Here is a 16,781-nt window from a genome sequence, read left to right as displayed (position 1 = left end):
AAAATAGAAATGGATTTCTGTGACTTCATACTACTGCATAGGATAGGTTCTGCTGTTGGCCATGAGCTTTTCTCTCGCAACACTCAGTAGGGTGGACTCCTCTGAGTCAGTGAGAATGGGACTGTTGAATCAACAGTCAAAACACTCAATTATCTGTAAGTTCTGCTTTGCTGCCATGATGTTTACACTCAGCCTACTTCACTGAAAGTCCTGTAAAGAAAGTTTGAAGTTGAATGAGACAGGGCTGCGTGCCACCTAAACCCTAGGGAACACTGCATCTGAAATATATGTTCTATATGGGCAGTTATAGAGAAAATTTGATCTGTTACAGTTATTTAGCTTCAAGCAATGGTAACTGACCCTGCCTAACTTAACTAGAGAAGGAATTTATTGGGAGGACATAGAATAACTCATAAAAACAAAGGAGAGAAACCACTTTATCTCTGTCAATTCATCTACTGATTAATGGACAAATAAAATATACCACATTCATACAATAGCATATGTCTACCCATAAAAAGAATGAAGTACCAACACATGCTACAACAGACACAAAGCTTGAACACATTATGCAAAGTGAAAGAAGCCAGTGTTGTATTAAAAAAATATATATACACATATTGTATGATTCCATTCATATGTAATATCCAGAATAGGCAAATCTATAGAAACAGAAAGTAGATTATTGATTGCCTGGGGCTGGAGAGCAGGAGGAAATGGAGAGTGACTGCTGATGAGTACAGAGTTTCTTTGTGGGTGATGAAAATGTTCTAAATTTGATTGTGGTAATAGTTGCACAACTCTGTGAATACACAAAAAACCATTGAATCATATACTTCAAATGAGTGAATTGTATCTCAATACAGCTATTTTTTTTATAGTATACTTAAAGTTCTGGGGTACATGTGCAGAATATGCAGGTTTGTTACATAGGTATACAGGTGCCATGGTGGTTTGCTGCACCCATCAACCCATCATCTACATTAGCTATTTCTCCTAATGATCTCCCTCCCCTAGCCCCCAACACACTGACAGGCCCCAGTGTGTGATGTTCCCCTCCCTATGTCCATGTGTTCTCATTGTTCAGCTCCCACTTATGAGTGAGAACATGTGGTGTTTGGTTTTTTGTTCCTGTGTTAGTTTGCTGAGAATGATGGTTTCCAGCTTCATCCATGTCCCTGCAAAGGACATGAACTCATCCTTTTTTATGGCTGCATAGTATTCCATGGTGTATTTGTGCCATATTTTCTTGATCCAGTCTATCATTGACGGACATGTGGGTTAGTTCCATGTATTTGCTATTGTGAAAAGTGCCGTAGTAAACATGCATGTGCATGTTCAACCATTGTGGAAGACATTGTGGCGATTCCTTAAGGATCTAGAACTAGAAATGCCATTTGACCCAGAAATCCCATTACTGGGTATATACCTAGCTGTTATATATTTTTTAAAAGGTTACATTCAGAAAACCTTCAAAAAATAAACTAAAACTCTGGCTTAGAAACATTCAGGACCCTGGATACTCTAGAGAATCCACTTGTAAGAGAGACCCGATGGATTGAATGACATTCACCCATCCTTGTTCTGCTGTTTGTTTACTCTACTCAAGATGCAGAGCTCTAGGAGAACATCTTAGGGACCTGATCTGGGGATCTGCCATCCAAACAAGACTGCGCCAAAGGAAAAATAGGTAATTTCCCAGGATGAAATCAAGAGGCTGTTGTCAAAGAAGGAAAAATGGTTGTGAGAGGTCAGAATCAGTGCGCATTACTCCCAGCATGCCCAGAATCACATGCAGTATATCCCAGGACATTTCTTATTTCGGAACACTTTTTCTTTTTCTATTTTTTGAGACTGAGTCTCGCTTTGTCACCCAGGCTGGAGTGCAGTAGCGCAATCTCGGCTCACCGCAACCTCCGCCTCTCGGGTTCAAGCGATTCTCCTGCCTCAGCCTCCTGAGTAGCTGGGATTATAGATGTCCGCCACAACACCCAGCTAGTTTTTGTATTTTTAGTAGAGACGGGCTTTCTCTATGTTGGCCCAGGCTGGTCTTGAACTCCTGATGTGGTGATCTGCCCACCTCACCCTCCCAAAGGGCTGAGATTACACACGTGAGCCACCATGCCCAGCCGGCAACACTTTTTCTAATCACCTGGGTTAAATATTTTTCCTCCCTAATTTTCTCACAAGTCTGTATTCTTTTCATATTTGGAGTGGTGTCTAACACCAATGCACACTGACCTTGGCATGATCTCCCCAGCCATTTGACAGCCCCTAAAATCAATTACTTTTACAGGTTTATAAACATAGCATTCCCATGTTTCCGAGCATAAAACAAGAGGTGTGAGTAAGTTTAGACAAATTCTTTTTTAGTTTTTTCAGGTGTCCGTTGTGTCACATTTAGAATTTTTCTCTAGGTACAAGAGAGACTTACATAAGACATGTAAGATTTATATGTTATTTAACTGTACCTATTACCATTTTCTCCTATGTTTTAAGATGTTTCTGTCCAACACACTTTTCTAGTCTCTATCATCTAGTGTATTTAAATGGTCTTTGAATCTGAAATGCAAAGAAATATCCAAAGCAGATGACAGGGAAGGGAGAATGTATTACCACATTTCTAAATCTTCGTACTCTAGCCTATTTCACAGGTTTTAGAGATTGGCAAACAGTTAAAAGTTGTTGAAAAAGGCACTGGTATGGACTAAATATATCCCCTCAAAATTCATATGTTCAAGTCGTAACCCCAAAAGTGATGGTATTGAGAGATGAGGCCTTTGGGAGATAATTAGGGTTAGATGAGGTCACAAGGATGGGGCCCTAATAATGGGATTAGTGTCTTCAAAAGAGAGGCTTTTGAGAACTTATGAGCTCTCTCTATATATATCTCTCTGTTTCCCCCAATCTCTCTTTTTTTTTTAACCATAAGAATGTGTTTTATTTAGCAAGTGATTTTTTGTTCTTTAGCCACAATTATTCCACATTTTTACATTATCACTTTTTTTCCGTATTTTTAAACATTAGATACACAATTTGTTAGAAGTTAAAAGGGAAAAACATTCTTTTTGCTGAATAATATCACATTATATTTAACTTAAAGATTATTAACTTTTGGAATATCAAAAATTGAAGCTGCTGGGAATCACATTTATTTGTAGGTTCCTAAATAGCCCTGAGGTCTGAATAGGAAAATATATTTTATAAACTACAACAAAACTCTCACCTCAAAATAAAACACTATGAAATTTACACAATTGTATCTGTCCTCAGTATCTTTACAATATCCAGAAACCTACTAGATTTTTAGAAATGACAAGGCAAATCGGTTTAGATTCAGAAAAGAGAGCTTATACTAAGAGGACCTAACTTGAAACCTGGCACCCTGTACAAGAATCTGTTCAATCCTTAAAACAGTCATAAAGTCATCTTTGTTAAAAACACAGGTCCTTGGACACCCCCAAATGCCAGGCAGAACAAAGAGAATTCCAGTACCTTGGCTTTTACTGTTCATCTGAAGGGGATATCATTTTTCAATTCCTTCAGATGCCCCAAAGGCTCACGGGGTTGCTGGTCATATTTCTGGGCCTGTCATAGCCTTTTGCAGTTTTCATCAAGTGTACCCATAGGTGTGTAGTTCTAAACCAGCTTCTAGAACTTTTGCTCGAAAACTGGTGTTAAGGTGCCTCCATGCTTACCTCCCAAAACTTCATAAAGCATCAGGCCAACATGGAGTGTTGCTTTACCTGATGTACAGCTTTCTTTTTGTTTTTCCTTTTTATTTAAAAACAATAGAAGGATGTAGTATTATGACAAAACTATTTCCCTCAAAAACCAAATTGTGTTAGCATTGATTGGAGTATCTAATATGTAGCCAGACTTGGGGAAACACCAGAGCTTCTCAGGATAGATGTTGATTCTGAGGGTAACCTGCAGCTGAATGTCAAAGGCCAGAGGCTGAATGCCTGGGGAGCTCTTCCGGGGGAAAAAATCATCTTGGGTCTGGGCCCTCTCTTTCTTTCTCTCTCTCTACCCCTCCCCTTGGACTTTCAAAGAGAAGGTCATGTGGGCAACAGCAAGATGGCAGCCTATACAGGCCAAGAGAAGATGCTTCAGAATGAAACCTGTCTTGCTGGTATCTTGATCTTGGATTTCCAGGCTTTCAGAACTGGGATAAAATAAATTCCTTTTGTTTCAGCTACCCAGTCTGGTATCTCATTATGACAGCCCAAGCAAACTAATACAGACACTGGCTTGTACCTTTCTGTTTATATATCTATGTGGTTTTCTATCAGCCGTACGGTTGTATTATTCTCTTGGAAATATTAATTCACAATTACTTATGGATTTCTGACTCCACCACATCCCTATTCTTTATCAGATCTCTATTAGTCACTTTAACAGCATCCCTTTGTTTTTTCTTGATTGTACTCATACTAATCGATTTAACGACTTGTTTAATGTGCTTTTTCTGCTCGACTTTAAACACCATGAGGGGAGGCACTCTCATGAACTTTGCTATATCTTCAGGACTGATCACAGCAGACACTGAGAAATAGTTGTTGAATGTATAAACACGTGGATGAATCCCAATGCTAGTGAATATTACTTATCAATAACTTATTTTACTTAGTTGTTTTAGTAAAGCATTCTATTTTAGACATTTGAAGAGCCTAATAGAGTGGTAAAATTCTATCTTTAACTCAGTGATGCCCTTATTGGAAATGTGGCTTTTTCAACCAAAAGGCAAAACTCATCAATGGCCATCTAAATTATGGCTACCACCCAACTAAAGCTAGAAGGCCTGGGAGAAAAATCATTAGGCTCCTGTGTATAGCACGTGTTGCTTAATAGTGGCTGTCTTAGTCCATTCCCTTGAAAGCAGAGGATGAGGGAGAGATATGGGTGCAGAAAGCTTATTCCAAGGAAGGAATGAGGGACAGGAGATGCAAGAATGAGAAGGAAGAGACAAAGATAATATAGGGTTGCATTGCCAAGGTTGTTGCTGTAGACAACAGGGGCTTCAGTGAGCCGTTCTGAGCACTTCTGGAAAGTGCGCAGAATTGAATTGATGGCTTGAAGGATGGGAGGCTGGTCACCTCCCTGTTGCTGAGAATTGCCCCAGGACCATTCACTTTCAGACTTCCAGGCTGCCTTTGGATGAGGACTGAGAGGACTCCCAGGGATTTGAGAGCGAGGCATAAACAGGAAATAAACACAGAACATTCTCGAAATAGATCACAGGTCAGCATCAGCCTACACTTGCAGGGAACTGTCCCCTCATAACAGTGTCTGAAATCAGAAGTGGGATATCACAAGTGCCTGCTACTGTGACGAACTCCAGTACAGCATTTTTTGTTTTTGCAGTAACACATTTTCTTTGCTCTTTATTCCAGGTTCAAGTTGTTGATACACTTGTTCTCTGTTCCATGAGCACACTTGGCATGGAGGGATGGAACAGTGAGTAGGGCTCTTTAGCAGTCAGATAGGAAGATTCCCCTAATAAGTAGCAAAACAGTCTGTCATTTTTCCAAGTCCTCAAAACAGAGCTCCCTAGGCACATTGCTTACATGGTTCTTTAATGCCATGTGTTTCTCTGACTCATTTTCTTACTCCATTGCATGTGTCCCAATGTGTGAAAGGTTCTTGTAAGCAGGTGTAGTGGTGGTTTTGGTTTGAAGAGCAACCAACACAGCCTAGGTATCCCTGGGGAGATTGACCAGGGTCTCTTCGACATTGGGGCTGCAGCTACGGGTGCTGCTGGTGAAGGTGGGGCTGGTGATTATGATGTTGGAGATAGCGATCAGATGACTCCAGCCATAATGTCACTGCTTATGGTGACGTTTTGAGCCTTGGCAGGTTGAGTCAGGGTGGATAAGGATTTATGCCAGACTTACTGTCTACCCTTTCTCCAAGATTGTCTCATACCACCCTGCCTTCTGAGGGCCAGAGCTATGCATTGCCCGTTGCTGTATCACTCATTCCCTGCTTGGTACAGGGCAGACGCTTGGTACATGGGTTTTGTTTAATTCCTAATTATTTCATGACTTGTTTTGACCCAAGCATTATTTCCACGAACTAAACTATTTTGACCATATTTGCGTCCTCACTCTTCTCCAAACATTAAACATCAAATTATGTTTAAAAACCTAGAGTGTTTCATTAGTAACTGTATTAGTTTACCAGGGCTGCCATAACAAAATAATACAGACTGGGCACAAAATAACACAGACCAGCAGAGTTTAAACAACAGAAATTTATTTTCTCACACTTCTGGAGGCTGAAAGTTCAAGACCACTGTGCCAGCAGTGTTGGTGTCTGGGGAGGTCTCTCTTCCTGACCTGCAGACAGCCACCTTCTTGCTGTGTGCTCCTCTGGCCTTTCCTCTGTTTGTGCTGGGAGGGAGGGAGGGAGGGAGAGAGAGAGAGAGAGCGAGAGAGCGAGCACCCTAGCTCTGTGTCTTATAAGAACATCAGTCCTATCAAACTTTCCTACCCTTATAACCTCATTTAACCTTAATTACCTCCTTAAAAGTCCTATCTCCAAAGATAGTTACATTGGGAGTTAGGGCTTCAACATGTGAATTTTGAGGGGGCATAATTCAGTCCATAACAATAGCCTTATGGAGTGAACTCACTCTATTTAAAAGACATTGTTAATTAATCCTATTGGAAAGCAATGGGCTAGAATATGACTCACCTTTAGGGATCTAAGTCATAGATGATGAGGTAGGAGTTATGGCAAGGTTGGCTTCCCCTAAGATGAAGATTCATGTGCAACTGATTTATAGCAAGTCTCAGGGGAGACTGGTAAGGGAATAGGGGAAGGAGAGCAAGGACGAAGAGCAGGGAACAAGATGGGAAGTAAATATAAAGATTCAGGCAGTGGCCCCAAGACTGATATTACAGGGGGTTCTGGGGTGTTAATTACACCTCAGAGTTGTGCTGTCCTGGGGGCTGGGCTCTCCTACTCCTGTACCTGTCAGTCACTGGCTAAGGGTATGCCTGAAGGACATCAATTTCCAGGCATTTTCAGTTTTTTACACCCAAGAAAATCCTTCAAAGAAGAAAGGCACTTCTGTGCGTTGGAGGCAAAAGCACATGTAACCTCGAAGAGGAATGCATAGACGTGGTTGAGGGGGTCGGAGGACTCTGGGTGGGTCATGGATAGTGTCCACTTCAGAATGTTAGAATAACGTACATCTACGGGTGGGGGGGCAGTTGGCACAGGGGCCAGCCTTCTGAGCAGCACTCAGCCCTCCTCCCAAGCCATGCCATTCAGATAGTACCATTGGAAAGCCTTAGCATGCAGCAGTGAAGAATCACATACTTTACACGTGGAAACTTCAAAAACTAATGGCTTCTTAGACTTGTTGGGGGAAAAATGGGTACCCTGGAGTCCAGCATTTCCAAGTTGAATCATGAATTTATAACTTACTAACTGTGTGACCTTAAGCAAGTGACACCATCACTCAAGTTAAGTAACTAAGTCCAACTAATTCTAAATGCCATCTACAAGATGGAGACATCAAATAAATAAAGCAAGTAAAAAACAAATTACCCTGCATTTAGTAGCACTTAAGAAACATAAGTTCTTCCTTCAACCCTCTTCTTCCCTTTCTTCTGAGTAATCACACGCCTGCTCCTGAAAACATCGGAATGCGACTCTGCCTCTTCCTGTCTCTCCTTTGAACTAGTGCTTTGGGGAGAGTTTTATGGTCTTGATGACAGCTTTCCTTTCAGGTTTTTTGTCCCTTTGTTGAGAAGAGAGGACATTCACTCTCTATTTTAATTTGCAACATACTATGGGGATGGACCCTAATTGTACTTTGGTGAGGAAAGGGAAAGACAACCCAGGTGGGGAATAGCAGGGTGTACCCCAAATAAACAGGAGGCAGCCTGAGGGTCCTGGGTCTGCTAACATGGTTAATTCAATTCATTCATTCATTCATTCATTCATTCATTCATTCATTCCATATTTACCTAGAACCTGCTTAGTGCTGAGCACTGTACTAGGTCCCCAAGAAACAAGAAAGACCAAGATGAGGACACTGCCCTACAGGTATTTTTTGTCTGTTAGAGGCTGTGGGAAATGTAAAGAAGTGCAGACATAGAAGATTGGTAGGAATCAGAAGCGAATGTTTGCTACTTCCTAATTTGCATCAAACTTTAGCCAACAATGAAAGTCATCCAGTGACTTGTAAAGTTTCTTGGAGGGTAGAGGGGATATAAAGGAAGGATGGAGGAAAATCCAATTTGTAACAAGAGAATGTGCCAGTCCTCAATTCCTGCCTTCACCTTTGACCTTGCTCCTGCATACATTTCTGCTGCATCTGGCTTTGCCCTAGGAGTGAATGAAGAAGCAGGGGAGTATGGGAGAAAGAATGGGGATTCTCTATTTGGATCCAAACAGCCTTGGGGCTAACTCTTATTCTATCACTTGCCTGTCTGAGGGTGTGGACAAGCCCTCATTTATCTAAGCATCTACATTGGATGAGCAATGAATCATCCAATGTAGATGAGCAAATAGATTCTTAGAGAAATAAAATCGGGGATAATCTAGGACAAGTAATAGCCACATAATGCATGAAGACTCTTGTTATTCTTACTGCCACAACCACCACCACAACCTCTGTGACCTCTGCTATCACTGGCCTGCTTCCAACATTCAAATGGAGTTAATAATAGGAGATGTGGGTTTGGCCCCCATCCTGCTGCAGACACTCCCAGCCATGCTCTTCTTACACTTCCACTGAGAGATGGGAGACAGGAGGTGGGATAAAGATAGCCTGGGACCAAGAGAAATGGCTGAGCAAGAAGAAGGGAGGGAGGAAGGTAAAGACTTGGTGAAGTAGAGAGGACATCCGTGGAAATGGGAAGAGAGAGGAAGGAAGGGAGGGAGGGAGGGAGGGAAGGAAGGAAGTTAGTTGCTCACTGCCACCTTCTCATAGAGCTTCAGCCTCTTCTGAGGAACAACAACAAAAAAAAACCTTCTTCCCTCCATGACTTCAACTCCAGGCCCATCTCAGGCCCTTCTCAGTTTCTCTGCTGTCAGGAAGCCAGGCTAAAGGCGTAGACTGGGGCAGTACAAAGGCTGACTTCTCTGAAACAGCCAACACACGGTAAACAAAATCAGGAGAGTAAAGAGAACAGATTTCAAACTACCCACAATGGATAGTTTTGAAAAATAGAAGACTTTGGGGATCGAAGTGTGAAGCTGCTTCATTTTTAAGTTGAGACTGGACATTCTAGAACCATCAGGAACAGAAACCTACTTGAATGATTTAGCATAAGGAAGGTGTGAAACCATCTAAGCTGTCCTCAGTTGGAGTGAGCCATCTCCATCAGGAATGAAATGCTCATCAGTAGACACACTAGAGCACATGCTTTGTGAGAACCCAATGAGAGATGGCATTAAACATTTTAAGTGTCACTTCTAGTTTAAGCATCTGTAATCAGGAAAAGAAAGGCTAAAATTACCCTCCATTTTGCAGTTCTACTGAGAACCTCAAGATGTTGTTAGTAGTGAGTGGGGAATGGGGAGAAAAGGATAGTTCTAGATTTGAGATTCAAGCCCAAAATGTGGCCCTGTGAGGCTCACAGACCTTTTCACCTGCATTAAGTTGAGAATACTTAGCATCCTGCCACTTTTTCCCACTAACTTCATTTGGATGGACCTTGAGTTGTGTCTGGTGCCATGATGAAGGGCACTGACCCAGCGCTGGGAACTACTTATTTGAAACTTCCAAGGGGGACTTCTGTGAGCAGTGAGCAGCTCTGCAGACACTTCACCTTTGCAAAATGAGCGTGCCGGAGGCCCTTTGTTCCTAACAAGCACAGTGCCCTGAGCAACTCCTCAGAGGTAGTCATGGGCAAAGCCAGGAAGCAGGAAAACTGCAGCATTGCCTCTCTCCTTTTAGTGGAGCCCTTCTGTCTTCCATGATCCTCTTTCTGGGGGTATAGGGCCTTCTTCACTACCATCATCAGCCTCACAGACGTGGTGCCATACTCTGAGGTTACTCATCAACATTTTGGCATTTGACACTTGGAGTACTATGATGTTTTAGTATGGTTGCCCCTGTTGCATAGCTAAAGAAATGGAGTCTCAGACCTATGGGCACATGAATGTAAGTGAATGCTGCGCTGCCAGCAACAAACCACCCAGTCTGGAGTCAGTGAGCACCTGAACCATTTGGATCTACCCAGCAATCGAGACCCCCCAGCTTTCTGGCTTTTCCCTCTCCCTCACATCCCTCCCTTCCTCCAAAATACCTGTGTATCTTTCCTGTCACTCCACCAGAGCCCTGCTTCTGAGAGACTGGCAGAGAAAGCACTGTGCTATGAAAAGCAGGTCTCAGGTTCCACTTCCAGCTCAGCCTTCACAAGCTTAGACAAAGTACTTAACCCCTCTAAGCCTTGGTTTCCTCAACTGAAAATGGAACTAATAATGGTACCTCCCTTAGAGGGCTGTTGTGGGGATTAAACAAAATAGCATGTGAAATGTTTAGCTCAGTGGCTGGCTCATAGTAGAGACTCAGCACCATTTGCTAGTCTAATCTATGCTAATAGATTCCAATGATCTAAGTTTGCCTTTGGACAGGATGCTCCTACAGATAAAGCTCACACTACCCGTGGGAATCGGGGAGGAAGGCTGGGGACCATGAGGCTGCAGGGCCCTGGGCATGTAGATGGACAGTGTAGGCAGTGCAGTGATGTGGGGCTGGGCTGGCCTTGAGCGTCCAGTTTAATGATGTCTCGCCTGACTTCTGCAGCCTTCCTTTTAGCCAAGCCACTGCTCGTTAGCACTTCCTCCAGAACTCAGACAAGGAGGGAAATGAAATACGGCTAAATCCTGTCCATCCTGGTGGTTCTTAGCAGAAAAAGAAAGCCAAGAACTAGATTAAAGTTGAGTTGAAGTTGAAGGGCCAACGATTATGCTGAGGTATGCTGCTCTGTCTCCCAATGGCTGTCTTAGGTATTTGAGTGGAGGTTGCATTTGACAGTTGTGACACACGTACTTGACCCGGCCTGAGAAGCCTTGTCTTCTGGCGTCTTGAAGGACACCCCTGGGATTTGAAGACTTTCTTTTTTCTCACAGCTGCCTGAGCCTTCAGTCAAAGGCTGTACATCTCAACCTAACGTGTATGGGTAGGAATTTGCACATCCATCCCTTTGTAAGAGTGGGCCTGTGGAATATGAAGATAATGAGGTGCATCTCTGTCTTCAAGAAGACTGGAGTCCAAGGCAATTCTTAGCCATCTGAACACATAATTGCAATATACTATGATTTGTGCTGCAGTAGAAACAATAATAAGATAAAATGGTTCCAAGAACAAAGACAAGGGAGTTATCCATTTTGCCCATTGAGGGAGTAGAAGGAGGCTAAGATCAGGCAAGATTCACAGAGTTGGAGACACTGGGGCTGAGCAGAGGCATGGATGTAGACAAGTTAGATACACTTTTTGTGTGTCAGTTTCTTTATGTGAAAACTAGACATAATAATAGCATCTACTTTATAGGTGCTATCATTGTGAGGATTGAAAGAGATAAAGTCTTATAAAGCCTGGCACACAGAGTAACCACCCAATGAATATTTGCTTATATTACCTTGTAGTAGTAGTAGTAATAGTAGTAGAATTAAGATTATTAAAAATAGTAGTAGAAGTAATACTATTACTTCTGATATTCCTAGTGCTTAGAGTGTCTAGTCCATAGTTTAAGGTTCAATAAATATCTGCAGAATAAATACTGAGAAAACGAATGTGTACAAATATGCTATCCAATGTCTCTGGTCAGAGCTGGACATAGAGATTTTTTTTTCTGTCTGTAAAGGATTTAAGGCATTTCACCATAAGTGATATTTATAAAATAAAGTCAGAGAAATAAAAGAGGAATAGAAAAGTCAAGATCAAGAAAGGAAGGAGAGGCCAGGCGCGGTGGCTCATGCCTGTAATCCCAACACTTTGGGAGGCCAAGGCAGGTGGATCACTTGAGGTCAGGAGTTGGAGACAAGCCTGGCCAACATGGTGAAACCCCGTCTCTATTAAAAATACAAAAATTAGCTGGGCATGGTGGCACATGCCTGTAGTCCCCACTACTCAGGAGGCTGAGGCACAAGAATACCTTGAGCCCGGGAGGTTGCAGTGAGCTGAGATTGTGTCACTGCACTCTAGCCTGGGTGACAGAGTGAGACTCCATCTCAAAAAAAAAAATAAAAATAAAAATAAAAAAAATAAAAAAAAATAAAAAAAAAAGAAAGAAAAAAGAAAGGAAAGAAGGAGAAAATTAAATTTTTGTCTGTTTTGCTGTTACCGTATTTTATGAAAACACCCATAAGGAATTTCCACCCAGATTATACGAAACATGTGAAATTCCCTTTGAGGGATTGCGGAGAAACCCTCAATGAGGCCAGGGTCCTCCAGAGCAGTCCAAAGTAAGCTCCAGTACAGGTCACTCACCAGGGGTCAGAGGGTTGGGCTATGTGAATCCAGATGCTTTGGACAAAAAAAAAATACAAAAATGAAAACAACAACAACAATAATAATTTGAGCCCCAAATCTAAAATCACTAAAGGAGAAGCTGCTAGCTGGATGGAGCTCCTTCTCAAATAGGCCACTCCCTGTGTCTTACACCAAGGAAAGAAAGAACTGAGATTTGTTTACTAAACAATAGTTTATAATTCTCCCAAGAAATACAGGTCATGAAGGAGTTAACAGAATGATTGACAATCAGTAAACAAGATTCAGAGGGGACTCTGAACTTCCTGGCAAGCATGTCAAAAAGAAAACAATGGTCAGTTGTGTACATCTGGCTATCAGAAAGAGAAGCTTACAAGTTTCACAGAGGAGATCATGATTTTCTTGGCTCACTGTAACCTCCACCTCCCGGGTTCAAGCGATTCTCCTGCCTCAGCCTCCTGAGTAGCCGGGACTACAGGCATGCGCCACCACACCCAGATAATTTTTGCATTTTTAGTAGAGACGGGGTTTCACTGTATTAGTCAGGCTGGTCTTGAACTCCTGACCTCGTGATCTGCCCGCGTCAGCCTCCCAAAGTGCTGGGATTACAGGCGTGAACCACCGCAGCATGCTTGTTAAAGGCAATGATGTGTGGGTTGAGTCTTGAAAGAGGCACAGGAGTTGTTATTGTACCATGCAGATAAGTTATATAGAGGCACTGAGTGACTGTTTTCTAGAAAAGGCAGCTGGAGAGAGGTGATTTTAATGTGACTTTTAAAAGCTGGCCTTTGATGAAGCTGAATGTGACACTAAAGCAAAATTTAGTGTCAATGTTTAGGAAAGCATCTGCACATGTCTTAGTCCATGCAGGCTGCTATAACAAAGTACTATTGACTGAGTGGCTTATAAACAATAGAAATTAGTTTTTCACAGTGTGGAAGCTGGAAGTCCAAGATCAGGATGCCAGCATGGTTAGGCTGTGGTGAGGGGACCTTTTCCAGGCTGTAGACAACTGACATCTCCGTATCCTTCCGTGGCAGAAAGCAGCAAGAGAGCTCTTTTTGGCCTCTTTTTTGAGGGCTCTAATTCATTTATGAGGGATCTACCCTCATGACCTAATTGACCTCCAAAGGTCCCACTTCCTAATACCATCACCTTGAGGTTTAGAATCACAACATCATGAACTGGGAGCAAGAGAGCACAAACCTTTAGTCCACTGCAGCATATACTTCGTACTTCTGAAAGAAGAGGTGAAATTGCATGCAAACCATCACTGTACACACTCACACATATATCCTTGCAAAATAACTCAGGCTAATTAAATATTAATGTGTTTTAGCAATGCAACTATATCGGTATTAGTCGAGTATATTAAATCCTAATTAAACGATAGCTTTTCTTGTGTATGGTTTTGCTGTAGGCCGTGAGATAATTATTCTCTATAAAATCCAGTCTCATTCAGCAAATAATGATTGATCTCCTACTAAGTGTCAGGCACTATGCTAAGTATTGATGATGCTGGGGTCTGAGAGACACTATCCTTGACCACAAGAAAGTCACAGGGTAGGGGAGGTGATAACTACAAACAAACAGGGAAAACTCTAAGGAGGTAATCACTGGAAGCCCTGGGGGCCAGGAGCAAGGCCTCCACAAGTGGGCAAGATATCAGAGCATGCTTTTCTTTTTTTTCTTTTTTTATTTTTTGAGACAGAGTCTCTCTGTGGCCCAGGCTGGAGTACAGGGGTGTGATATTAACTCACTGTAACCTCCACCTCCTGGGTTCAAGCAATTCTCCTGCCTCAGCCTCCTGAGTAGCTGGGACTACAGGCATGCACCACCACACCCAGATAATTTTGCATTTTTAGTAGAGACGGGGTTTCATTGTATTAGTCAGGCTGGTCTTGAACTCCTGACCTTGTGTTCTGCCCGCCTCAGGCTCCCAAAGTGCTGGGATTACAGGCGTGAACCACCGCAGCATGCTTGTTAAAGGCAATGATGTGTGGGTTGAGTCTTGAAAGAGGCACAGGAGTTGTCCCAAACCAAGGAAGATCAAGTGAAGGAAGACTCTGCATGCAGAGGGAAGAGCATAGGTCAAAATGGTGTACTTGGATGGAACTGTTGGTTTCTTGACTTTGGTGGTGGTCCCATGACTCTACGTTTGATAAAAATGCATAGAACTAAGCACACATACACCACATACACTAGACCTTCATCTATGGTGGAATCGTCTTCAAAGACACGGACTCAGAGCCTTAGGAACTACGAAGACACAGCAGCTCTCTGGCCCAGCCGCCCCTGGCTGCCCCTCTTCAAGCTTGTTTGTGCTAATTACTGTGGCTCTGACCTTTAGAATAGAACATTTCTAATCCAATTTCCCAACACTTCTCCCCAGAAAGGCGGCTGTCAGCAAAACACTCTTAGACAAATATTGAGTGAAAAGAAATTGCTGCAGACATGTAAAGATGAAATCTGCCTTTGGGCAGAGGTGTGTGGGTAGACATGGTCTCCTCCTGCCATGTCCAACCTGGGAAACCATTCATCCTTCTTTTTCTACCCAGATGTCTCTGACCAGCCACCTGATCTGCTTTTCCTGGCCCAACTTCCAAGGCTGGAACCCAGAAAATTTTTCATCTTGTGTTTGCCTTTGTGGTTTTGTGCACATCACTTAGAGTCCGAACTGTGGGTTCTTTGTCTGGAAACAGGAGTGATATGTACCTATTCATCTCCCACAGACATGGGTGAAGCCAGCAAGATAGAGCTTATGGAATATTCCATTTCTTTCAGTCTAATCATCCCAAGAAACAAGGATAGCTTAATTCCTCAACTTTTGCCCAGCTAAGAACCTTCTCTCTGTGGTTTTCCTCCTATCTAAACTCTCAGAGTATCTCCTGAACCTGTCTTTTCTCAGAGCAGGCATCTTCTTGTTTCTTCCAAAGAAGACAGAACCATTGTTTTTGCCTCAATAGCAATGAGGTATCTCCAGGTGTCAATAAAGCCATGGGTGTGTTAAACAAATGATACACATTAGAACACCAGAAATGGTGTCAGGGTGACTTTCAGAACCAGAGTCACCTGCAAGTCTTCCCAGTTTTCCAAGGAGGGAAGGTCAGAAAGAAATAAGAAGGTAGTCTCTGAATTAAGGATGATCTCAGAAATTCAGGGCTGGACTAATTCACCCAACGTGAGACTATTTTCGAGTTCCCAGAATACTGTGGGGAATGTGGTGTAATCTACGGGAATAATAAGCAGTTGAATATTTTAGCTTAACTGCTGCTGACCTCAGAGAAGACCCCCCACAGCTTCCCGGAACTGGCTGAATCAAACCTGGGAATGGAGCCACCTTCCTTGAGTTAACCCACATCTTTGAATGCCAGATTCATTAACAGCTCGCCCCACTTCATCCTCCGCAGGTTTGGTTTTATTGTGTCCCACCCTCTACCCCACACCCAGCTAAATGTTTTCAGAGAGGAGGCAGTCATTTTCTATTTCTCCATATATAATACCTTTGCTGATTTGACAGATTCCTGCTTTGTTCGCTCAGATGGATTGACAGCAGAGCTGCCTCATTAAAGCCTTCTCATAAGCTTGGTCATCATCTCCTCAATGAAGTTGCTGCCCATTTCCTTCTGTTCTAAACCCAACTGTTTGGTGGCTGGCATGTTTTGCTATGGACAGAAATACCCCAGAAGTATGGGAGGGGGCATGGTACAGAGCTCAGGGACTTGTAAGCCAGTGGAAGCTTGTCCAACGTGCAGACAGCAGTGGGCAGGGTCGGATGGGCAGTGGGTACGGGCACTCCATGTTGGAGTTCCTCACCGCCAACTGTGCATTCCATTTTCTAGAGACGAGCTGGACTCTCTGATGTGGCAGTCGATTGTGACTCACCCGGGACCTGGCATATCAGGGCACACAATGAAAATATAATAACTGCCTCATTATAATCTCCCCAGGAGCTGGGAGCACAAGGGAAAGGGGGGAAGCAAAGGGAAGAGCTAACATTTATGGAGTACCTCCTAAACTCTGGGAACTTCCCCTACATTATTTTATTTAGTTCTCACAGGTGCTTTTTGGGGTGGGCTTAATTGTTCTTTTAAAAAGATAAAGATGCTGGGTGTGGTGGTTCACGTCTATAATCCCAGAACTTTGCGAGGCCAAGGCAGGAGAATCTCCTGTGCCAGGGACCAGCCTGGGCAACATAGTGAGACCCTGTCTCTAAAAAGATAAAAAAAATTAGCTGGGTGTGGTGGTGGCACACACGCCTGTATCAGGAGGCCGAAGTGGGAGAATGGCTTGAGCCCAAGAGATCAAGGCTGCAGTGAGCTGT

The sequence above is a fragment of the Mandrillus leucophaeus genome, unplaced genomic scaffold, assembly GCF_000951045.1.
Source record: "Mandrillus leucophaeus isolate KB7577 unplaced genomic scaffold, Mleu.le_1.0 Scaffold732, whole genome shotgun sequence".
Taxonomy (NCBI): Eukaryota; Metazoa; Chordata; class Mammalia; order Primates; family Cercopithecidae; genus Mandrillus; species Mandrillus leucophaeus.
Note: the sequence above shows the minus strand (reverse complement) of the source record.